Source organism: Thermobia domestica, chromosome 1 (genome assembly GCF_964235325.1).
Source record: "Thermobia domestica chromosome 1, izTheDome1.hap1.1, whole genome shotgun sequence".
NCBI lineage: Eukaryota > Metazoa > Arthropoda > Insecta > Zygentoma > Lepismatidae > Thermobia > Thermobia domestica.
This window is the reverse complement of record NC_137454.1, coordinates 69013465-69038545: the sequence shown is the minus strand read 5'-3', so window position 1 is coordinate 69038545 and position 25081 is coordinate 69013465. Positions and strand designations below refer to the sequence as shown.

At 36.3% G+C, this 25081-nt stretch overlaps 2 protein-coding genes across 5 annotated transcripts in view; one reads left to right on the top strand and one right to left on the bottom strand.

Annotated features, from left to right (window-relative positions):
* Window positions 1–8396, bottom strand: part of LOC145685785 (ATP-binding cassette sub-family A member 2-like) — a 203752-nt gene extending 195356 nt beyond the window's left edge. For 2 of the 4 annotated variants that reach the window (XM_081758345.1, XM_081758336.1), the window contains exon 1: window positions 7982–8395. The gene's annotated coding sequence lies outside the window, so the exon portion shown is untranslated. Of the gene's footprint in view, window positions 1–7684; window positions 7962–7981 lie in introns of those variants that run through there. The other 2 variants (XM_081758317.1, XM_081758325.1) reach the window with 2 other exon arrangements.
* An 8814-nt stretch (window positions 8397–17210) lies between these two features.
* Eogt (EGF-domain O-GlcNAc transferase) overlaps window positions 17211–25081 on the top strand; it is a 53293-nt gene continuing 45422 nt past the window's right edge. Inside the window, exon 1 of the mRNA XM_081758305.1 lies at window positions 17211–17411. The gene's annotated coding sequence lies outside the window, so the exon portion shown is untranslated. The remainder of the gene's footprint in view (window positions 17412–25081) is intronic.

The window sequence follows — 25081 nt, the reverse complement described above, 5'->3', positions numbered from 1 at the left end:
ATCAACATTTTTTGGGTAGGCACGTGCCTACCCGGCCTAACCGCTAAAGCCGCCACTAAAACAGATCCTTTTAGTGATGACTGCAGGAGGTAGCCAGAGGAAATTCTCCCGGGCTCTGGCTTACCAGTATGTTCGCAGTACTATTTGCATATTCCGCGTATTTAAAGTCTCCCTGATATGATGGACATATTTTCCACCAAGATGCAACTAAGAAATTGGACTTTAGGAATATTTGCAGGGAATGAGAAAGAGACAGATAGATACAAGCTGAGCCAGGTCAACCACTTTACCTCCTTCACAATGATTTCTTCAAATTATACTACACAAAGCCAAATATTTCTAAGAAAAACGTTCTGAATAATCTCGTTGCCAATACTGGCAAATATATTTCTGAGAAATACGTGAAATTCACCTAATATAACACTAAAAATATGCTTTCATACCACTTCAGGTCCACATTTGATTTAAAGCAAAATTATGGCTCAAACATGCATTTATATACGACCAATAAAAACTACATTTTCGTGTTTACAATAGTAAAAAAATGTGCTTATATTTAATTAGACATATAAAGAGACGTCAAAAAATTTTTGAAATCTTTCAGTTTATCGTCTCACGATTATGTCCTTTAGGCTAAGAGAGACGGATGATTAAGGCAACTGAATGATGATGGAATAATTAGTAGAATGAGAAGGCGGGACGAAACGGGAGAACCTCGAGAAAACCCACGGACACGGTTTTTCCACAACAAGCTTTTAGGCTGGGGATTGAACCATGGAACCCATGCATCATAGGGAAGTGCTCTATCACTGAGCCACAGTGCTGTTCCTAAAAAAATATAAGATGTCATAGAAAACCGAGCCTTACAGATTACTATGGCAGTATTGCACTGAGACAGAATTGGAAGTTAAAGGTTGCTTTAAAAAGTCATAAAAATCGTTTGTTCAAAATGTTCTTATCTTTCAAATTTGAAAGTATCGAACCGTAAAGTATGGAAGATCGACTAGCCTATGTCTGACTTCACCTAAAAATTGACAGAATATGCCAGTTGCCGTACAATATTTAGTTTTCCTTGCCTTTGTGAATATGTTCTCAAAATGGATCGCTGTTGTAGTGCGGACAGGTTGGGGACGGATTAGACAGAATAAAACAAAATACCAACATGTATGTAATAAACAACTTAGTTTTGTGTATATATTTAAAGGAATTGCATACATGGATATGCATACCTGTAAAGTATGGATGTATTCAAAGAAATATCTGAAAGAATCTAAGCGTGTAGGAGTACGATTCACAATGTAAAGTATAAGAGATTTTATAACGATATTCTACTGTTGAATGCAATCATGGCCTTAAATTCTTCAATGACATCTTCAAAATTAATGTTCACAATAATCGACTATTTAACAGAAAGCAACATGAGCCAAACACAGAAAAGAAAAGCTATCTAAAACTGAATGAAATGATGTAGGACAAAAGAAGACCGAAGTTAATATGGGTGCAGTTGCATCCACTGCACTCACTGTACGGCCACCTATCAGTGATGGATCTAGCCCGGGGCCGGAGGGGCCTAGGCCCCCCAGTTTTCCGAGCGACAAAAATAATTTAAGCTACTATTTATATATTTTTTTAAAGTTTATAGTAAACTCATGATACACCCATCGTAGTCTGGATTCTGGCTGCCCCCCCCCCTTGTTTTTACCTTCTAGATTCGCCACTGCCTCCTATGGTGTAGGGAAGATACAAAGCGTTGATTCCTTTGGGTCTCCGTCAATTTGTGCGACTTTTCACTTGTTCTAATTCCGCCAAATTTCGTGTTACAGGCGACTAACCAACACTTCGTTTCTTTGCAACCTAGACTTGTTTCGGGGTCAGCTTCAATTCGCAGTCACCAACAACCAAACGACCTTAGTGATCTTTCTTATCTTTCAAGTGTACGTCACAGCGACAGAATTTTCTTAACCCACCTTCCACTGTATGTTCGCGCACGCTGCTTTAATTTAACCCTCACTTTCATTAATGTTTCGAATTTAAATAATTACGCTAAAGAAGATTTTGCGAAAATCGTGTTTTGGCTTCTATCCTCTCAGGTACGAAAATAGACGAATGCACCAATATACTTCCAATGACGTATTCTCTACAACATGGTAAACATACGCTTTCGAGTGATATTTACAAGGCATACTGCCATCAACTTTAATGGAGAACGGTACGTGTCAAAATTTTGAGGACCACAACCAAATAGGGCACGGGGATATCCTACAGTCCATCAGGATATAGTTGGAAGTCTCCAGGAAAATGGACTCTTCATTTTGGGCTGCGAGAGTCATACTGGATTTAGACATGGGCCACATTACATTAGTTTTCATTTCCGGCAAATAAGTTAGACATTATTTAATTTATCTTGAAATATGTTCAATATTTTTCTTTCTGAACTTTCCTTTTCTCTATTATTTTTTTTTTTTTTAAACCTACAACACAACACACAGCAAATATTTATAAAGCACTGGTCTGTAATAAGAGGTCAGAAAATATTAATAACAGCGGAATTAAATATAAAAATAGTTTCTTAATTGCATGGATGGAACAAGAAGTGAGTAATTATAGAATTTCGGGCTATTCGGCCTCCTCTTCCGTCACCGTAGACCGAATAATCGGAAGTCTTCTGAATACCAGGCTTCCCAATGCTAATGGAAAAAAATATATATAAGAAATCACGCCGAAAAAATATAGGAGGCTTCGTAAATCTGTGAAAAGGAACATTTCAATTATCCAATAGGTAGAAATAAAAAAAAAAAAAAAAAAATCACATGGAAATTACATCAATTGTTATATGAACATACATTCCACTCTAAATATACCTAAACGGATAATTATCTCGTTGAAAATTTTATACGAGTTTCTTAGTGTTTTCTTACGTAGTTCACTAGTACTAAGCAACGACCATAAGGAACATGTAAAAAGGATATGCATCAGAAAATATGTGTTTGTAACTATACGTCTCCAAGATGTGAATAATTTCATCACTGGCAAGATCCTATCATTTATATGTTAATCCATATTTTTTTTTTCAAGTAATATACGTAAGTTGTAAAAATCAATACACAATTCATTTTTAAAAAATCGCAAAACACGTGATACAAAGAGTTGGTTTGTTAAGTATCTAAGTACACAATTGCACACAGAATCTAAGAAAATATATCCAACAGTAAAAGTATCAGTTACACTTTCATTTTCTTCAGTGCCTGAATATGCTTATTTGCCATCTTCCGATTATCTTTGTTCTGCTTGTCTTGAATTTTCTGTAGTTCATTCATCTTCAAGGATGCGGCGTGGATCATTCCCTGGGCAACACTAACGTCTTCCGTGTCCTTATTTGACAGCGCAGAAAATAATCTTGTCTGAGCATCTATCATCAGTCTAGTAGCTACTTCCATTTCCTTCTGTACTGTTTCGTCCATTTCATTTAATTTCTTCAGAGACGATTCATTCTGAAACTTCCTTTGATATAGCTTCTTGCTTCGCATTTCTTAACGTACTTTCTTCTCTGGAAATCTTTGCCACTGCGGCCTCTTTGGATCTGTACTCTTCTCAGTAATCTTTATACTTTCTCAAGGTGTTCTGCATAGCATCTATTAACTGCTTTGTAACAGCTATGTTTTCAACTTTTCCTCTATACATTCAAATGTTTTCCTTTACAGTCCTCAGAGTCTTTATACAAGATGGGATCGATCACTTCCTAAAATGCGTCTGTTCTCTAAGAAACCACATCCACATCTAGAAACTTCTACTACCAAGTTTAACATAAGGATGGACTCAACTGATTCTTTATACAAGCCAGAAACCGGTTTCTAGGAGACACGACTTTTTTTTTTTTTTTTTTTTTTTTTTTTTAAGTTTTTCTTGGAAAACCGTTTCGGTTTCCCACCGATACCGCTTCCTCTAAAGACTTTTGGATTTTTAATAAAATCAGTGTGATTTTCACCGAAACACATTTGTCCTATTGAATTCACACGAATTAACGAAGAACTAAAAAGTATATTTTGTAGAAAACTGACCCGGATTTTAGTAGAAAATTTAACAGATTTTGAAAAATAACTGTTTTTCAAAGTTTTCTAAAACTTGTTTCGATTTTTCTAAAAACTGTTAACGGGCTTTCGAGCCCTTCACTACTTTAATAAGTTCAATACGTATTAAAAGAATTATGTTTGAAATGTTTCTTATATATTAAAAAAAAAAGAAAAAAAGTCCGGAGTCAAAAGAGGAGTCCCTAACAAAATTATTAATTTATTTCAAGATATTCGATTATGTTTTAGGTCTTTCAAGGATGCTTCTTTTTTAGGGAAAATACAGATTTAACTGACTCAAGCTCCTATTCCATCTGATAACTTACACGAAAAATGACACTCCTCTGTCAGTAAGTGCTCATGTTTGGTTAAGTAGAACAAAATAAACCAACTAACAAAATAATGATTAGAATGGAATCTTGGACATATGACTCATAGGTAATAAATGTCGTAGTTTCGAACAATCTAATATGGGCAAGAGAATTATGATTCATTTGATCTAACCCGTCACTTATCAGCTCTGAGGCTATATGCAACGGAATCTACTGCCTAACGTGGGGCCGAACCATTATTTGTGTCTTTAACCGAGTCAACCACTCCAGCAGGGATCGAACTAAGACGTACACCGAAATGACGCGGAAGCTGCATAAGGGAAAGCAAAATATAGTATATAAATAAATGCATTAGAAGCATTCTCCGACACTTAAACCCTTGCAATAAACAAGGATTAATCATACTCTTTTATAGCTGTAACATAAATCTAAAATTTCAAAGTCAGACGCACTCGCCAATCCAAAAATGATGGTCACCAATATTTCTCATGTACAAATTATGAGAGCCCCCTTCCCCCCTATTCCATACACGGCCTTTGCTTTCACAAAGAAAGAGATTACATCAGGGCATACAATTTTAAAAACACACAATTAAATTCCGTGTAATCAATTTGAATTGGACAACTCCTATACATGTTAAAAAATATCTTACCTTCAGAGTTCACGTTTGGGTAACGCTCTCTCTGTCTGCACAGAAGTACCAATTGTCGATTGCAGTTTTCGGATCATTCGGATCAAAGTCCTTAAGTGAAGGGCCACTGATGGAAATTGTGAGCACATCATCCAGTGTGTCAGTCTTAAGTGGATTCCTGTAGGCACTCTTAACTCTGTTGAGACTGCTGAAGCCTCTCTCACATAAAGCAGTACTCACAGGTAAAGCTAAACAAAATGTGACCATTTCAATTGAGGGTGGGAGAGGAGGAGCGAATTACAACGTTGTTAAGACTTTGTTTTCCATGTCCGTTGTGAAGACTTCACACTCCGTGTTTTCTCCCACTCAATGGCAATTATTTTTGTGCGAAACATATGCTATGAGTTTAGGCAGAGATCATTCCTACTAAACATTGGTCGCCAGTTCTAAATTTCTAGTCGCCAATGGCAACCTTGCGACCGGAAATTTTGGGCCCTGACTTAGACAATCGCATTTTATTGGCGATATCGAATTTCCAAGTGCAAGTCAACTTTAGGAGGGCATGACCATTACAGCTAAAACTGTACTTATTTGCGTCGATTCCTATTTTATGGCTCTATACTGGTTTATGATCTGCGTACTTCTTTTAACAGGAAATTGAAAGTGTTTCTTATGGGAAGAGTTGCATTCTTGGGTGTAGATTCACTTATGAGGGCTTAAACGTTATGCGTATAAGTACAGTGTGCGGATACATGGCACATTGCAGTGCCAAAAACCCAAACCAACCTGTGCTAGATGTTTACTAAAAGCAAGAAATGCATCTAACCGAATCAGACCAAGAAGAAGATAGTGAACCCGCGCAATGGCACAAGGTGCGTTCGAAAGGAGCAGGTACGTCAACGACATTGAGTATGCGCATAAACGAGGAAAATGGAAACACGCTTTCCTTCATGTTAATTGACCTCTAATCTGTCAGACAACTTTATCGTTACGTATCATGGTACTAATTCAGAATACTCTATCACAAAAGTTGTAATTTTACGGTTAAAATAAATGAATGCATACGAAAGAGGGTTATCTAGGATATTACTTTCCACTGGCGGAGTATTTCTGCTCAGTGTGGAAAACCACTATTTTAGGTTTACAAGTATACAGTTAGTAGCGTGAAGCCTTATGAAACCCTTACACGTGCTTTGCCTAACCGATGTAATCTTATGCTATATCGAATATTTCTTGCATTCTGTTTGTTTATCAGCGTACCAACACGCTTCCTCCCATCGTAGGGAGCAGGCGTATCAGCGAAGATGGGTATACGAATAAACGATGAAAGTGGAAAGAGACCCCATATAGCATAAAAACAAATATCTTGCGTGGAGGGGGAGTTCTTGGTATCCTTAGGAGAAATCAAAGGACAGCGTTTCACTACCAAAATATTGTCCCACTTCAGGTACAATTCTTAAAAAAAATCTTGACCACATTTAGTTAAGATGCAACTTCGGTTTCATTTCCTTCAACTGTGCATTTCTGTTTATTATTCATTACTAAAGAATACACGTCCTCGGGTAGTTACTAAGACAGTGGGTTTGAAACAAAGACAACTTACGCACTATTGTTTATTTACCTAATATCCCATCACTGCGTGGATTCATGTACTCCACAATTTAAATTCGTTATTTTTTTATTTTTTTTTTCAATAATTTATTCACTCTACAGTGATGATGTTTACTACCTTCTTTTCTTAGTCTCACGCTAACATTTCATCTGATTCTCTTCATTTATCTGTAAACTTTCTGTTTCGGGGCTACTATTTGCAGCTGTTCGTATCCGTAAATCCGTAAAATGTATTCTGAATTTGATGAACTATTCTAGGGTTATCTTTACAATGCCCGTTCCAGCTGGTATACTCATTCAGAAACAAGAAATTACACTCTATTAATTTTATGAAAACTTAAGCTAATCCGTTCCTACCCCTACCCTACTCTACTATACCCTCTTAAAGCGGCCCTACTCATCGATACACAGCTGGAGCGTGTATTGTAAAGTTCACCCATATTCTGCACCTGCACTAGATCATGACTTTACACTGTATTGACATAGACATTCAGCTTATCATGGCCTTTCTATGAACTATTACGTGGTTTAAAGCATAGTTTCGATTACGCAGCCCATTTCTAGATTTTTAGGCATGTCAGAAGTCAGATCTGCATATATTTTGATTATTGACACATTCTCCTTTCGAAGTAATATCAGATGTTCCTTTTGTACATGTGGTTTATGTTTAGATGAAAGTAAGTGGTATAAAAGTTTAGCTTCCTTTTCAGCACTGAGGCAATACCAGGACCTAGTTATCACGGTGCAGTTTTATTTTATATACGGATCCACATATTGTAAAATGTACAGAAAAATTTGGGCAAGTCTTAATTTGCACATTTTATGTCGAGAACAGAACCCAACCAATTCCTGCGAGGCATCTAACGCGTTCCTCTACTACTTGTACTATAGATCCGTATAGTAAAACTGCACTGTTATCACTATAAATACAGCAGCGTGATGAAAGTACGCATTAACCTGTAGTGCATGGTCAAACCACTATTACTCACCGGCATCCATAAAAGATTGCATGTTAGACATTGTAAGGAAAGAATATATTTTACCTGAATAGTAGAACTTCCGAGTATTTTTGTCCCATAAGTAGTTTAAGTAAATAAATTATCTAAACTGTAGACCACACATAATGTATTCTAACAACATTCGTAATTCCTAACCCAAACTTATTTTGCTCAGGAAACAATATTTACTGTTGGTTTAAACTTATTATGCCACATAAAAACAGAAACAGTATTATATTCGAATTGTAAACTAATTAGAATTTCACTTAAAACAAAAATGAAAGGCGATTAAGTATTACTCTCCTTCGTAGTCTTAAGTATTAAAAACAAAACCTTATTTACCTCAGGTTGCAAACAATAGCAGTGGTGGCAGCATACTTTGGAATATCACAATAAATATTCAGTTTGTTAGCGACACAGATTTATATTTACGAAAAAATGTGTCTGCTATCACCATTCTACTCTCAATTCTAGAACTACATCACATAATACAGCATAAAACACAATGTCTACTGAAATTCTGCGAACACAATACGTGTATTTTCTCTTACATTCTCACTGAAAACTTTCGGCTTGCGCACTATGTTGATATGTGACGTCATAAACAGCTGTTCGGGTTGGTCGGTTTGCTATTGTCATCGATTCATAAACACACGATATTTAAATATAATTGTTTCGCTTATATGCATTTAAAATCTATAATAAAACTGAACTACCCTGCACCATAAACTTTGTGTTGTTTTAACTTGATGTTTGTTGTCTATTTTGACAGATTTCGATCCCAATAATATCATCCCCCAACATAAATAAGTTCTACAATGTACGGATTTCATTACACTTCTTAATGTATTTTACTTCTTAAAGTGAATTATCCAATAAAATTTTGATAAATATGATATTCTGAGTGGAAGAATGTCCTGTTAATTAATATATTTATTAATATTTTTAAAAACCTAATTTGCGATTATTACAGAAATGTTATTTGCCGGTATAGTCTACTCAAACATTGGAAAAAAACTCTTTGATTTGCAACACTGTTCGATATATTGAAACAACTTCTGTCAAAACGAACCAAATTCTATCGATTATATCGAATGGACCACTGACGCCATGTTTAGCCCCAGGAGTTGAGAACCTAATTTCGGGAAATTTTATCAACTTCTCTGTCATAGGCATCCACAGGATTTTTCACTATGGCTTTTTAAGGTAAATTATAGACTTTCAGTTAAGCAGCTACAGCATCATCCCTATTTATCCTAAATCATGACTCGTAACTCATTCTCTTCAGAATAAAACACCCTATCAAATTGTACCATTCGCATTTCCCTACCATGTCTCTAAGGCGGCAAATTTGAAGAGAAATCGAGATTTTTTCTTTTTTTTTTAATTTTGAGTCCCTCTGGACCCCCATCTATGTTAACTCACAGATCTGAAAATCAACTGAAAAATAGAATTGGTGTACTCAGTGCCTGATTTAGGATTCATGGGGTCCTAAGCTATTGAAAGTAATGAGGCCCTCTAGCCTTTCTTTTTCAGCGACAAAATATCGCAATTTTGGGGAGTTTGAATATATGCTATATGGTTATTTATGGACCTAATAGATATAAATTTCTGAAATCGGGTCCATTATTTTGACTTTCCCTGTATATAATCTTAATAATATTAATAATAAGACACTATGTGAAGAATGAGTCAGGGGAATGAAGGCTGATTTCAATCTTATTCGGGTCTGTTTTACTTTGTTTACCAAGTCCTTACTATAATGCTTCACCTCCCAACCTTTTTACATCAACATTTTATACCAATCCTAGCTCTCCTTTCTCTTTTCGTACTATATTTACAAAAAGAAAATCACAGAATAAGGAGAGAGTGGGTACGATATGGAGAGAAAATTTCATTAATAATTAAGCCTCAAAAACATCACGAGAACGCGGTTTATTAATTAGAAAATTAAGTTGAGCAAAAAAAAAAAAAAAAAAAGAAAGAAAGAAATTAGCTTCGAAAAAATATCTTTGCTTTTAAGACTCTTTTATTTCCGAAAAATAAACAGAAAAAGCAAAGAATACAATGCATGTGTATAGATATATTTTAGGGGGGCTCAATCCCTCTTAAACATGCCTAAATTCAACATTGCCAGCGAAATGTCTATAATTTCGAGATATAAAAAGTATTTTGCCACTTAGGGCCAGTCCTACAATATCCTGATATTCTTTCTGATTACTATCAGTCAGAATTAGATATCAGGAAGTTGTCAGTTACTTTAACCCGTGGTTCGTTCTACAATATACTGTGCCTGATATTTTCTCTGTCAGATAGTTAACCCGAAGCAAGGTTTTAACGGACCATTTGATTGGTTGGTTTTCTGTTGATCACACTGAAAACAATTGAAACGTCAAATTTATAACTAAAATTTATAACGTTAATTTCGTTATATATTACACTCCATTTTATAATACTACACGTAATAACACAATCTGAGCTTTTAATTAATTCATTTATTTGATATTCCACCTCTAAAAATATGTAAATTAGATTAATAATTTAGATATGTTTTTATATATCATTCAATTTCAATAATTAAACTCTATATTTTATATAGCATATATTTCTTCATCTTCTAACTACACAAATTACATGGCGCTTATGTGCGGGCACTTGTAGCCAATGGGTACTACTTATTGTTATAAATTGGCATATATTCGAGCTAAAATGGTCTTCTAGGCCACGCTATATATTGAACAATCTCCTCATCGTCCTCGGACACCATCAACAATTCTTCGATTTCGTCCATGATTCACTACACGACAACTAACAAGCAGTGTTGCCAGACCAGTCAGTTGGAAAAGCAGGAGATTCGAAGATAAAAAACAGGAGAAAGCAGTAGACACATGCAGTGGTGGCGTTTGAATGTAAATCCGGGGTGGAGGCAGTAAAATTTGCCATTATTAAGGGGGCAGTAGTCAAAACAATCAGTCCAGAATTCATTTTCGATTAACTACGTTGAACAAATGAAAGGGAAAAGTCCCGATTTATATTATTATTTGATACACACGTATGTGAAGTAAAACGTAGTGAAAGAGCAAAGTGGAGTGGAAAAATGTTTTTCATGCACGTAGCGATAACGTAGCTATATGGTACAGTCACACGTGATCGTGGCGTAAGACGATATCTTGCTGATGATCGTGGAGAAATGATCTAAGCCACTCTTCCAACCCAAGTCCCAATCTAAACAACACTTACTTGTAAAACGCTAACCATAATGCATGTAGAAGATGACGTAGAGTTGTATTCTTTGGATTCATATTATATACAGTAAAGCTCTATAGCTATATGCTCTACAGAGCTTTGTGTATTATAACAGAGAAACTTAATCTTTTTATGTGAGGAAACATTGAAAATTCAATATTAATAATAATATATTTCTTCAACTTCTCGAACTAAGGAAAAAGCAGGAGATTGTTCACTTTTCATTTTCTTTCGCAGTAGATCAGTAGAACCTAGAAAAAGCAGGAGATCTCCTGCAAAATCAGTAGATCTGGCAACATTGCTAACAAGTAGCTGATAGCTGTTAACAGGCAATTGAACTTCCTGTCAAAGTACCAACCAGCTGATAGGGTTTATCAGCCACCTGATTGTTATCAGGACATTGTAGAACACTTATCGGAAAAATGTCAGGAGGATATTTATATCAGACAGATATCAGAAGATGGTAGGACTGGCCCTTAGAGTTGTAATTTCTTGATATTTTACCATTATTTCGCCAGCTTGTCGTTTCATGTCTTCTTCTTAATGAATACACTGTTACCAGCCCCGATTTCTTGTCATATTCCAAAGAGTACGAGAAAAGGCAGCACTAGAGTTCCATTAGCATATAAGTATAAGGTACCATAACACTTATATTGTGAAGTCTTATCAAAATAGCTAAATATAATGGCTAGAAAATAAGGTCCACATTATAAGCAGGATTCTGAAACAAGGGTCCCAATAAAAGCGAGGCTGGGAAACAGATGCCCCATTACTTGCAGGGCTGGGGGAAAAGATACCCCATTACATGCCATACACTGTCAGAACTGGGTAATGGGGCTCCATTATGAGCGAGGCTAGGAAACGGTGTCCCATTATAAGCAAGGCTGGGTAACAGAGGCCCTATTATAAACAAGGTTGTTAAACAGGGCCCCATTACAAGCAAAGTCATCATTACTTGCTTCATAAGAGCCTAGTGCATAACAATACAAAATACCGTTGTTGTATGCGAGTTTTATCTTATTTGCTTTCTCTTATTTGAAAATTATGTTACGAGCTTTTGTCTTGATTTTTTTTTGGGGGGAGAGCCCCAAGATAGTGGGGCCCTAAGCTTTAGCTTGTTTAGCTTATACGTAAATCCGGCACTGGGTGTACTAAATGTGTGTTCAAAATTTCAAGCTTCTATCTTGAATAGTAAGAACCGGAAAAATATTTACCAATGAGCCCCAGATTCCTCCAAAAGGACCGGATGTAACATAAAAATTTCCTGAGCCATCCCTATTTATCTTAGGGTCATCATTCTCTTCAGAATAAATGAAATGAAATGAAATTTTAAGTTTTACGTCGCAACACCGGTGCCGTTAGGCTAAAGAAGACGGTGATGATGAGTGATGAATGAAATGGTGGGATGAAGAAAGTGGAAGGAAACGGGAGAACCCCGAGAAAACCCACGCACACGGTGTTTGTCCACCACAAAGTTCACTTGGCGGGGTCTGGGATCGAACCTGGGACCCCAAGCACCAGAGGTGAACGCTCTACAACTGAGCCACCACGGCCCCACTCTTCAGAATAGAACAGACTTTCAAACGGCAGCATTCACACGTCTCCATTATGTCTGAGGCGAGAAAATAGAAAAAAAAAGGAAATTTTTGTTTTAAAAAATATTCCTTTTTCTTACATTTTTGCTCCTCAGCCCCCCCCCCCCCCTATTTTAACGCAGAGATATCAAACAAATCTTAAAAATACTAAGGGGTGCACTAAATGTGAGCGCAAAATTTAAATCTTGAATCTTAATATGACCACCACTGGCATGAAAGAAAGCTTCATCACTAAAATTCATTTGACTATCAATGCTCGGTTGCATCCGTGACATCTTAGCTAGAATCTCACACCATTTTATTCGTACCTGTTTCTGCGAAGTAGTCAAAGCTTGGAGGATTTGTAGGTGATATGGTCGCATGACAAGATCCTTGGAAAGAATTCGGTTCACTGTCCTCTCTGGGATCCCTGTTTCCAAACTACAATTTCTCATCGTTTTTGTTGGATTCCGTAGTATGGCCTCCTGCACTATATTAATGTTTAATTCACTTCTGCCAGTCTTAGGACACCCCGCATTTCCGCTATAATTGTGTGCTACTGATCCAGTTGCTACAAACTTCTGGTAAATTAGATAAATTGTTAGATAAGCGAGGTGGTGGCCATCGATCTGCAAATCGTTCTGCAAACCTTCGACGTACCTCTGTTGCCGACTGCACAACTTCCATTAACTTGCCACCACTCTCCTGTGCTCTAATGTAAGTCTGTCAGACATGGGTCGACCTGTAATAGAAAACAAAACAAACAAACTTCTGATTATTGGCATATATATATATATATATATATATATATATATATATATATATATATATATATATATATATATATATATATATATATATATATATATATACAGTGGTCGAAGTGAGACGGTATGCGGTGGTATGCCATACTGCCTCTGGTTTTTCAATGATTAAAACATACCGTCACTGGAAAGCAGAAGCTAAATACCTTGAATAAATCCATTTTTATGCACAATAATTGACAAATAGCTTTGCACGTAAAAAGAGTTTATTTCTTATGTATAAATAATTTCTAAGTTGACAACAGCAACATTTTTTGTCATCTTTTTCCTATTTTTGTTTTTAAAACGAGGTGTCTTCAAAGAAGTTCACCTAGTTTATATTTTGATGTCCCATATTGAATTGCTTCTTTATTATGTACTTGTGTGTCTTCTTTTCTTAATGCATGTAAATGCTGTGTTTTGAGTATGGGTGGATTTAGGGTTGTCTGCTGTGGAGGCGGACCTACCGGGGGTTTGAAATACCCCACAGTCGAGGGAGGACCTGGAAATCTCTATAATACAAACTTTGTATTCAAAAAGGGGATTTTTTAAAATTTTCTTCAGAAAGTTGTTTGCGGGGGATCCAAATCTCTCCATATCTCCCTCCCTCCAGCCAATTACTACAGATTAGGTTTTCAATGGTTTTCAATCATTATGTATATAGAAATGCAATCTTTTAGGCCAGTGATTATCAAACTTTCCGATAACGCGGATCCCTCTTCATTTAGAAAGTGATCTGCAGATCCCCTTGCGATGCTATCTGAACTTTTGCATGCTATACTAATTAGAATTACCACTGACAAGAAAAATAATGCAATTTATAATTTATTCTAAAAATATATGATTATTTCCTAGTGAACGAAATTTCAATTGAAAATGTAGTAACTTTCAAGACTGAAAATCATTTTTCTTTTTTTTAAAAAAGTAATCCACTTGATAAACAATGTTCTCAAATGTGGGGTCACTAATGTGAGGAATGAAATTCTTTGTTTTTTTTTTTTTTTTTTTCATAATTGCATTGAAATCTGGAATAAGTTTTGTCACCATCAATATTAGGTCCGATTACACACTAAGACGATTTCGCTTTAAGGTTTTTACTATTGCAAAGACCAAAAAAAGTCTTCTCACATAAGTAAGTGGTAGGAAAAGGCATCAAATATTGCAATGTCTTTATAGACAACTATTCATATTCACAGCGCACACGCAATCAAAAGCTACTAAGATCATTTTGTTTGAAAACGTTTTTCCATGAAGTATAATAAGATAGTTCCAATAGGATCTGTTCTTGATATGTGTTAGGCAGATTCATACCTTGTATGTCATGGATTTCTACATTACTGAAATAATTTTCATTCCAAATATTACCAGGTTGTGGGGCAGGGAAATATTCTCGAAAACTTGCAGCTAATGCACTCAAGTGTCCTACAAGTGTTTTGTGCACTTCAGCAAAAGTGCCCTAACAAAGAAGGGATTTCTCTCACTTGAAGTATTCCTATATAACGGTTGACCGGCTTTAAGGCAGAAATTTAGTAAAGTAGGAAAACATTAAAATTTAAAAACGTAGTTATAATTTCTAATTGCTTTCTTCTTAGTTACTGAAAAATACTTCTTGCATAACAGCTGTGAGTTGAATTTTATTGCGGAAAGTGGGATCCGCGTCATTTCAATTTTTAGGTGTCGCGGATCACACTTTGAAAACTACTGTTATAGGCAACATACCCTCACTGCATTTCAACATTTAGATATCGGGTATGTCGAGTCAAAATCATAATAAAACATACAACCTCTGCTTTTTTCCACTTCGAACACTATATATATTGGCGTTAATCCCGTCACATATGATGGATGATGTCCATTGTGGAGCACACTATCCGGGAAAGCGGGGTAGGAGGAAAGGAATGGAGAAGGAAGGTTTCTGGGACCTGAATGTTAGATACCATTCTGGCACTCGCCTGGTGTGAGTGAGGAAATCTCAAGGAGGATCTCAGTCAGGCTGGTTTGAGAAAGTTATTATACCTTTTTGACTGACTCTTCCCACCGGGAATGAAAAACAAAATCAGGAGAGTCATTTCAGACTTCGCTTGAGGGGGCAAGAGCACCACCAACATAATGTTTTCACGTTTCGTATTAGTAAATTAATAGAAAATCCATTAAATTATATGCATTTCTCAAACTCTTAGGGGAGCAATTGCCCCCTCCTGTCCTCCTAAATGACGACCCTGAACAAAATATTTGAGATAGTAGGAAACTTCAAGATACATTCAAAGTCAATTTGGATATGACGAAACGTACAAAGAACGAAGACAGAAATAAATATCAAGAAAGAAAAGGTAGAGAGAATCTTGCACCGAAATTTCTTCCATTAATTGTTATGATTATTTTCAATATTGGTACTCTTTCAAAGACGTACATTCCTCATAGTACCCTTTTGAAGCCGCGTTTGTTGTTCCGATAAACTGCGGTTACTTTGAGATAGAATCTCTATGTGATCTGTGATAGAATATCTTTAAGCCTTACCTCCTAGTTGTCATCTGATTTCTTGACAGTATGCATTATTGATGGTCTTACCAAAATTTTGTTACAAGATTTTCTTTTTAACTGCTTGCGTCATTTTTTGTATCTCACAACGATTACTAATCCACAATTCGCCAGAATCAGTTGTGGTGGTGTTTCAGGGATTGACTCACCCTTTCATAGTTCAGTAAAATCAAACCTTTCCTTTCAGTTTAACGTCCCATAATTATGTCCTTTAGGCTGATGAAATGATGATTAAGGCAAGTGAATGATAATGGAAGAATTGGCGGAATGAGAATGTAGGATTAAATAGGAGTAAACCCGTAAATACGATGTCATCCACCATAAACGTACTTCACAGGGGATCGAACGAGGGAACCCACGGTTCAGTAAAATAAATGAAATGAAAGTGAAAGGCGGATTTTTCTTTCTTTCTTTTTTAAATAGATTTTACTTGTTATGAGTTACTGTGATTGACATTTGTTAGACATTTTCTTCTTACACATTTTAGATCTTGTTTTTTTTTTTATTCCTTTAGCCTTTTCAAGGCCTCTCTTTTTATTTTTATTTTTTAAATTTATTTTGTTCTCTTAATTTGTAGATCTTAAATTTGATTTTGATTTTCCTGAACTTTATTGTAAATTTTTAACGTGCAATTTGTCATAACGCGGAGAAATAGCATTTTTGCTTAAGTCTCCATTATAATCAATCAATCGATCAATTAATTAAGAGTTGAAATAACGTTATTACTTCTACAGTACATTATGCATTGGGTAATGTAATAGATACCATTCCAAAATAACGTTATTTTCTGTATAGTTCCAACATAAAGTTTCATTAGGGGAGGATGATAAATTGAGTTCTGGTAATTGACAAATCCGTAAGTCTCTCTCTCTCTCTTTTTTTTTCTATCTTGCCACGTCGCAAACAGAATAATATTATATTATGTTAGAATTTAGACACATTAAAAGTGATTACAGTACAGAGATAGTAAAATATGAATGCAAATTAAGAACATTAAGCTAATTTTCAACATGAAATAATAAAAGTGTATATACATAGGTAATTTACGTTTTTTTAATAAATTAGTAAAGAATTGTTTAGAAAATAATTCGAATAAAATAGGAATGAACATATTAAAGTACAAGAAAAATAAGAATACATCAAAATTTACATTTTGAAATAAATTCAAAAAGAAGCTTAGTCTAAAACCTAAGAGAGAGAGTCGCAAACTATTATTACTTTATCGTGTATAATTTCAAGGCAATACAATAAAGATCCTAGGATACAGAAAAATAAGTAACATACATTTAACAATTAAAGCACAGCCATAAGAAATGCTGATGTATGGTTCTCCGGAGGATAAAACGTTGAATGTTGCCTTTTGATTGCCCTCGGTTCCCGCTTTTCCAGAGTCTGCCAACACTGCTCGTAACTCGTACGTCAACTGTCAACTTGTCAACAAATTGTCAAGTTGGTGTGAAGGCGGCGTGATGACCGGTCTGCAATGAAAGCAAAGTAGTTTAATCGAAAGTTGATTAAGTTGTGCTATAAAGATAACTACAGATTCCAGTATCGAACTACAATTATTTCATTGTGCTTTGTGTTATTTTTAACAAAAATATTTTGTGTAATGTAAGTTTTATGACGAGTAACGAAATGTGAATTTTAAATATCCATACATCAGTATGTTTTAGTGTCAATATATGTAAGATAACTAAGACAACATATTCTATCTGTAATTAGAGATTATCTGCTTCTGTTTTTTTATTCGTAATTGCTGAGCCTTGCATCAGAGTAAATAAATTTAGTGCAGATTGAGGATAGAGATCCATAAATTTATTTGGGCATTACTCGACCAGACGGTTCTACCCAATTTTGACGCACTTTTTATGGGCTAATGTTTAACAGAAGGGATCCAGCAATTGTTTCTGAAAAATGTTACAATTTCGGTTATTTCTGTTAATAGGTTAGATTAGTTTGTTACATTATGTTAATGTAGGGGTCCAGCATAGTTTTCCAAAAAAAAATATAGAATTTCGCTTATTTCTACTAATATTAGGTTAGATTTGCTTACGTTATGGGTCCATGTTCCGTTAAGGGGGTCCAAAACTACACTGGACCCCCTTAAGCTAACCTAACTTCACCTGACCTAAGCTAACCTAACTTAACCTGAACTGACCTAACCTAACATAACGTTATATTATGTAATCAAACGAAAATCAATAGAAAGAAGTGGTGTCAAAGGCACTGGACCCCCTTAACGGAACATTGACCATGTTATGTTAGGTCTAAGAACATGCATTATCCATTTCTCCTGTAAATTTTGTTTTTGAACCCCTTCTGCTAAACATAACCCTTATTATGTTTTTAGGTTAGGTTAGAACTTTGCATTACTTTTAGCAGAGCATGAGGAACTCTATTACTACTTGCAATTTGACTTCAGGAGGAGACAGTAACATGCAGTGTGAACATATGGACCCCTTCTGTTTATAAAAAGTACACTGTATAAAATACGAACCTACTTCTGTTAGGTGATCACTAAAAAGCACGAGTGCTATCTAAACCGAGTCATTCCATAAGCGCAGCAAGGGGGCGCGAGCGGTAGTGAGGAGGTGCGTCCGTAGGGAGCAGGCGCATGAGCGACGGAGGGTATATCCATAAACGAGGATAGTGGGAGAACACACACATATAATACTTTCACTATCACTCAAAATTCATTTCAATATTTGGTGCGTTGACAGTAATTACTTATATCCACACTCTCATTCCTTCACGGAAAATGTTTCACATCGTAATTTACCTATAAATTTTCGGTTTGGTAGAACCGTCTGCTCGAGTGAACCCATTTATTGCATATGTAAGCTGCTTCTTTTCAGTTAATCGACAGTTGGTCCTTAAACAATCACTTTTGGTATGTGAACTTGCTTTCCTCGGTGCAGATCACTTTAGGAGGGGTTAAATGTACGTAGTTATCCCATAAAAACTTTTGTGCAAAGATACATCGGGTAAACTTTACAATACACGCAACCGCTGCGCATCGATAATTAGGACCGGTTTAGAAGGGTATAGTAGTGTAGTGTAGGGTAGAGTAGAGTAAGATAAGGTATGGGTAGGAACGGGTTGCTTTAAAGTTAGGAACGTTTTGATCCATTTTCATAAAGTTATTAGAGTGTAATTTCTCGTTTCTCAGTGAGTATATCAGCTGGATCAGCACCAATACACTAACCAACATGTTCTAGGTTGCCACTATTGTGGCAGATATTAGGACACGCGGTCGCCCCTCAACATTGAGGACGGAGGAAAATATGTTAGTGGTTCAGGAAATGTTTCGAGTCCTCTGAAATAACAAGGACGAGCGTCTCTCGAAATTGGCTTTACCCAAAACAATGCGAGCTGTTCTGAAGGAAGTTCGTACATATAAACTACATTACTGCCAGGAATTCTCGCCAGAGGACTGATCTTCGGTCGAAATATGGAGGGAATATCCTTGCTTGATATGAAGACCGGTCCGATCATTTCGATAATATCATGTGGTCAGATGAAGCCTGATTCATGTTTGGGTGTTTGTTAATCAGAACAATTATTATTGGGCAAGATGATTCTGGGATGGTTGTTGGAAAAAGGCCAACATCGCCCAGAAGTCACAGTGTAGTGCGGCATGACATCCATGGACTTTGTGGATCTGTACATCATTCGGGTTAATGAATGCTGAACGGTACCTTGATATGCTTGAAAATTATGTTCACGGTATTGTATTCACGGGCACAATTACATCGACCTAATCTTTATGCAAGATGGGGGCACGCTTTATTTCCTATGACTTGTAGGTGCGTCGCTTGACACTCATTTTCCAGGACGCTGGTAGGGGCATCGTGGGCTCCCTTGAATGGCCAGCAAGGAGTTCTGACCTAACGGCCTGCGACTTTTTCTCTAGGAGTGGACGAAAGAGGAAGTTTATCGTACAAAACCAAAATCTCTTAATGGAGTAACATATCAGTCAAGTTCTTCTAAATTACCGCTGAAGTATCTGCAGAAGTCTGTCGCAAACATGCTCAACCATTTACGAAAACTGCCGGGTAATGGTGGCACTTATGTAGAATATTTTAGCAGTGCATATCAATCTACCATTATAAGAAAGAAAATGCATTTTGTGTCATGAAAAGTGGTAAACGAAAAGTTAGAAACAACTTTCTGTAGAGAGTTAGTTCCCGTCCACTCTATATAGAGTAAAACTTATTCGAAGAGGAATCTCAAGAGCGCACAACTTTTCCAAATATGACAAATTTCTGGATTATACACAATTGCTTACAGAGATTGCTATGAATCGAAATAAATTGTATTAAGTACATTTCGTAGGCATATTTGTTGTATATGAGCGTAAGTTCTTGGTGATTTCATTCTGACACTGATGCTTGATATAAAATTCCACAATACATTTACCAATCACATAATTATTTAAACACAAACTATTTGCTGAGCAGAACACTATATTCATATTTAAAAATCACATACGTGTGACAGTTTCACCAACTTACACTTTGGCTTCATCAGGCATAATCATTTTTATACGTTAATTTCATACTGTGTTTGCTGCGCCTAGGCCTAGGATTCCATCTGCGCCCACGTCTTCCTAATGATCGTTTTCCAATTGGTCTTCCAGTTAAGAGTTTGAAAGTGTTCCAACTTCAATCCTGGCTACATGATTTGCCCCCCTGGGCCTCCTAGACTTGTTGACCCTGATATATATGTATATGTACGTGGGACGTTCAATAAAGATGTGGCCTGACTCACTTCTAGTTGAGAGAGCTGCTTAATATTTTGTGAAAAGCTTACTCCTTCTGCACATAGCCACCACAGAAATTTACCCACTTCTCCCATCGGTGCTTCAATGCATGTATGCCTTACTTGTAAAATTATGCAGGTTGCTCTGTGAACCATGCTGATGTTGCAGAAATGAAGTCCGCAGTTGAAGAGAAACCTTTCCCCTAAGAAATCTCTTCAGCATAGGAAAGAGGAAGAAGTCGGACGGTGCCAGATGAGGCGAGTACGAAGAATGCGGCAAAATTGAGTACCCACAAGTGGCTGCTTGTCTCCTGGCAATGTCTGCATTGTAACACACTGCATTGTTCTGGAGCAGCAGCACGCCTTGCGACAGTTTTCCTCGTCTGAATGTTTTGAGTTTTGCTCGTAACTTTTGAAGCAGATCACCGTAGTATTGTCCAGTAATTGTGGCACTCTTAGGAACGTAATCGGTTATGATGATGCCCTCACAATCCTAAAAAAACACTCAGCATCACCTTGCCAGCTGATGGTACCACACGAGCTTTTTTTTGGGGGGGGGGGGTGACACCACTGCTTGCATTCAATTTTTGTCTCGGCATCAAATGTATGGATCCATGTTTCGTTCTGTGTAATGAGACGGGAAATAAGTCCTTTGGGTCACGATTGCACAGTTCCAAACATTGCCTTGATACTAGCACGCGTTGTTCTTCTGAAAAGGTTGCAGCAATCTTGGTATCCATCTGGCACTCATTTTTGACAGGTGCAGATAGTCATGGATGATTGATTGTTTCGATGGACCCTACACTTATTTTGACCTGTTGGGATAGTTCCTGGACAGTTATTCGTCTGCCTTCCAGGATTAATGCCTCCACGTGTTTCACAGTGCCATTTCAATGGCTGATTGAGGCCTTCCTAGACTTGAATTATTTTGCACTGATGTCCGACCACATCTAAATTCCTTGTGCTACTGTTTCACCATGCTGTAGGATGGGGCAACATCACCATCTACATTGGTCATCTCCTCGTGAATCAGCTTGGGCGATTTCCCCTTAAAAAACAACTTACGAATCACGGCTCTGGCCTCAACTTTGTCCATAGTCACACCTTGTCATGGATTACGATTTGTAACAAACTGTTTAGGTTAGAAGGCTGATATTTTGCAGTATTTCTATACAGATATGTACCATTCTACATTGTAAATATCTATAATCTATCTCAAATGGAAATGGGTCAGGCCACATCTTTATTGAACGACCCACGTATGTATGTATGTATATACAGGGCTTGAAAAAAATCTTGCTTCCAAGTAGTAGCCAGCTAAAAAATCAACTATCCGGACAACTTTGCAGTCACAGTGTTTACAAATAAACAAAAGTCACTTTGCAACACAGTAGACATACCACATTTTTAATTTTGTCTATTGGTTGTGGTGCATTGCAGTATTACAATTTTTTATTTGTTGTGTGGAATAAAACACATTTTTGATTGATCAGATTTTACTCGCCTCCAGCGAGTAAATTTTTCAAGCCTTGTATAAATATAATTTTTCTCAAAAATGCTAATCCCAGAAATTTCGATTGTTGATCATTACCATACACTTGATAACGTGAACTTCCACTTTTGAGTTGAACAGGATTTATAAACAATTGAAACCAGCGTTCGTTACCAGATACTCCATACTGGTCCCATGAAATCAAAATCTAGTCTTATTTGACATTGTATATTAATTGTGCATGAAGGTAAGCAACAGAGACAATTTTCAAACATAATAAGGCTTCCAAAATATAAGTGCAAGTTCCAAAACATATTACAGGTTTCAAAGCATATCATTTCTGTGTACTCTGTTTAGAACTGAAATTAGCAATTCAGTGAATTACAAATGCGTTCAACTACATCAGTATCTCCATTTGATATTGAGCGATGCTTTGCTGTAGAACCAATAGGAACTAGGCACCCACAATCTTGAAGACATTGCGAATTGGAAGTGAGTACTGGTGGTGGTGTTGCTGTCTTGCAGGTGATAATCTATAACCAACATCCAGTCCATGTGGTAGCATAATGTTTACAACGGTTTCATTTAACTCTCAACTGATATATCTGTCCTCTGCAAGTCACAGTTACACACACAGACCACAATAACTCGTCTTTGTAGATTGTGAATCTGAATATTCTCCTGCCATTTCTTAGATCTTAATCGGACAAATGAAATTTCTTCTTTCTTGCTTTTTAAAGTTCCTGCAATGTAAGTTCGCCCATCACTGTGAGTCTAGACATGTAACTTCCGAATTCCTTTTACAACGGTAGTTTGATTGGACTATTGTATTTTCTGCTAGTGGAATTCTTTAGCTCCCTTTGTGGGTAACAAGATGAGGCTGTTAATGTGTACGATTTCATCACTGTTGTAAAGTCGTCGGGATTCTCAATGGCCGTTGTACTGTGGGATGGAAAGATTATTTAACCTCATGAATACCACGCACAGAAGTAGACTGCAATAAGATAGAAAGCGTGGGAGGAACATACGAACCATCTAAATGCACTAAAATTAGTAATTTCATATATATATATATATATATATATATATATATATATATATATATATATATAGAGAGAGAGAGAGAGAGAGAGAGAGATGGATAGATGGATATATCTTCAGTTAGCAGGTTTCATCAAATCAAAAGCAATTTGAAAGAAGCTAAGTCCATTACGTTTGCAGGACTTTTATCATCAATATAGTGAACAACACTTCATTTAAAATTAAGAACTACGAAACTTTTCATATGTACTAGGATTCTTGTTCTGAGTATTACTTCCAGCAGTAGCCGCTCGGGGAATAAAGATTAGGACTCTCAAGACAAATACTTTATTGTTATTGCTATCACTATGATAATATTAAATTGTTGTAACTGCAATCAGGAAAAATATATTAACCTGTTAAGCGGTTTAACATATGTGAACGACACTTTTATTTGAATACTTTCTGAAGGCAGAGGAGTTGTTTCAAAATAAGCCAGATTTCTCACACTTCTAAAATTTAAGTAGACTGGGGGAAGCAGAGTAGAGATTTAAATACACATTGCAGGATCGGTAGTAGGCGAAAAAGTAATCACTTAAGTGGTTAATTATATTTGTGGAAGACAGTGTAACGTAAAACATGTTCTGTGATAAATGGTATTCATTTAATTATCTGTACATATATGGAGCTCTTCTATGATTAAGACTGGAGGATTTCTAAATTACTTTTGTTTTGAACTTTTTAAATGAGATAGTATCGTCTTTGTGTATAGATAACCTTGTTAGTGCGTTGAGTCTGTCTTGATACATCGAATTCGTTAAATAAGTGTACATCTTTTCAATGTGCTAAAACAACGTTCTGACTCTACTATAGTGACAGGCATTATTTAATACTATGTCTACCAATTTTGTCTTCTCAGAAAATGTAGGATATCCATTATAAAAGTCATTGTCACATAGAAATATTAATAAATTATTGGTGCTATTAGTTGTGGAGGAAATATCAATGTTGTACGCGACCGATAGTTCGGATTTTAGGTTTTCTTTATTCGTCATCGATAGGAAGAGTGTTTAATAATTTGTGGGGAATAAATGTTTAAAAGTTCAAAATTTCTAAGGATTCATCATTGTAAACGAACGTAGTATTTGATTGGTTCACGCTAATGAGAAATTAAGATCGCATGTTACAAATATGCACCCAGTTTTGCCCATATGACGACATGATTGAATAGCGCATACGACAACTGTTCGTTGAAGTAAAGAGACAACTACTGACAAAAGTTCATACAGACACCACTAAAGCATATCTCAGGTAAACCCTTGGAAGATATGTGAAATATATTTCAGCCCCACCCCCGCCATCCTCTGACGGTGGAAACCCTTCTTTTGCTTAGGGAAAAGAAGTGGATGACCTCAGCTGTGTTGCCAATTTGTCATTCAGCCGTTTGGTCTTGACGAGTGAAGATCGTAGGCTACTTAGAATAGCTAACAAGACAGAGCACAGCGATGTCTGTGAAATAATTCTTTGTGGCAACGCTTCTGCATCCAATTATTGAAAGTTCTCGGCCGCAGCAACTTGTCCCTCCTCTTTCGAGGAAAATACGGGAAAATACACATTGACAGTAGCGCGAGAAGGACACAGTTGAAATAGAAATGCTCTAGATAAGTTAAAACGATTCATAATCAAATAAAGCACTACGTTAGTTGTCTTTTCATTAATTATCTGTTTATTTCCAAGCAGCTTTCCTTGATGAATTTCTCTCGATGTCAGGAAGACCATGGATTTTCGTATCCGCATATGAACAACGTTATTTATTTTCAGAAACGAGTCCAATAGACGTGATTTTGTGTGGACACGGTTCCTTTTATTTGAAAAATTCTGATAATTGAATAGTTTACTCAGACTTTAGACAATAACTACATTCCGGTTTGTGCAGTGTAAGAAAAATAGGTTGTTAGCTGTTTTCTTCTTGATTCTTACCAAAGTATATTTTAAAATTAAGTAACTA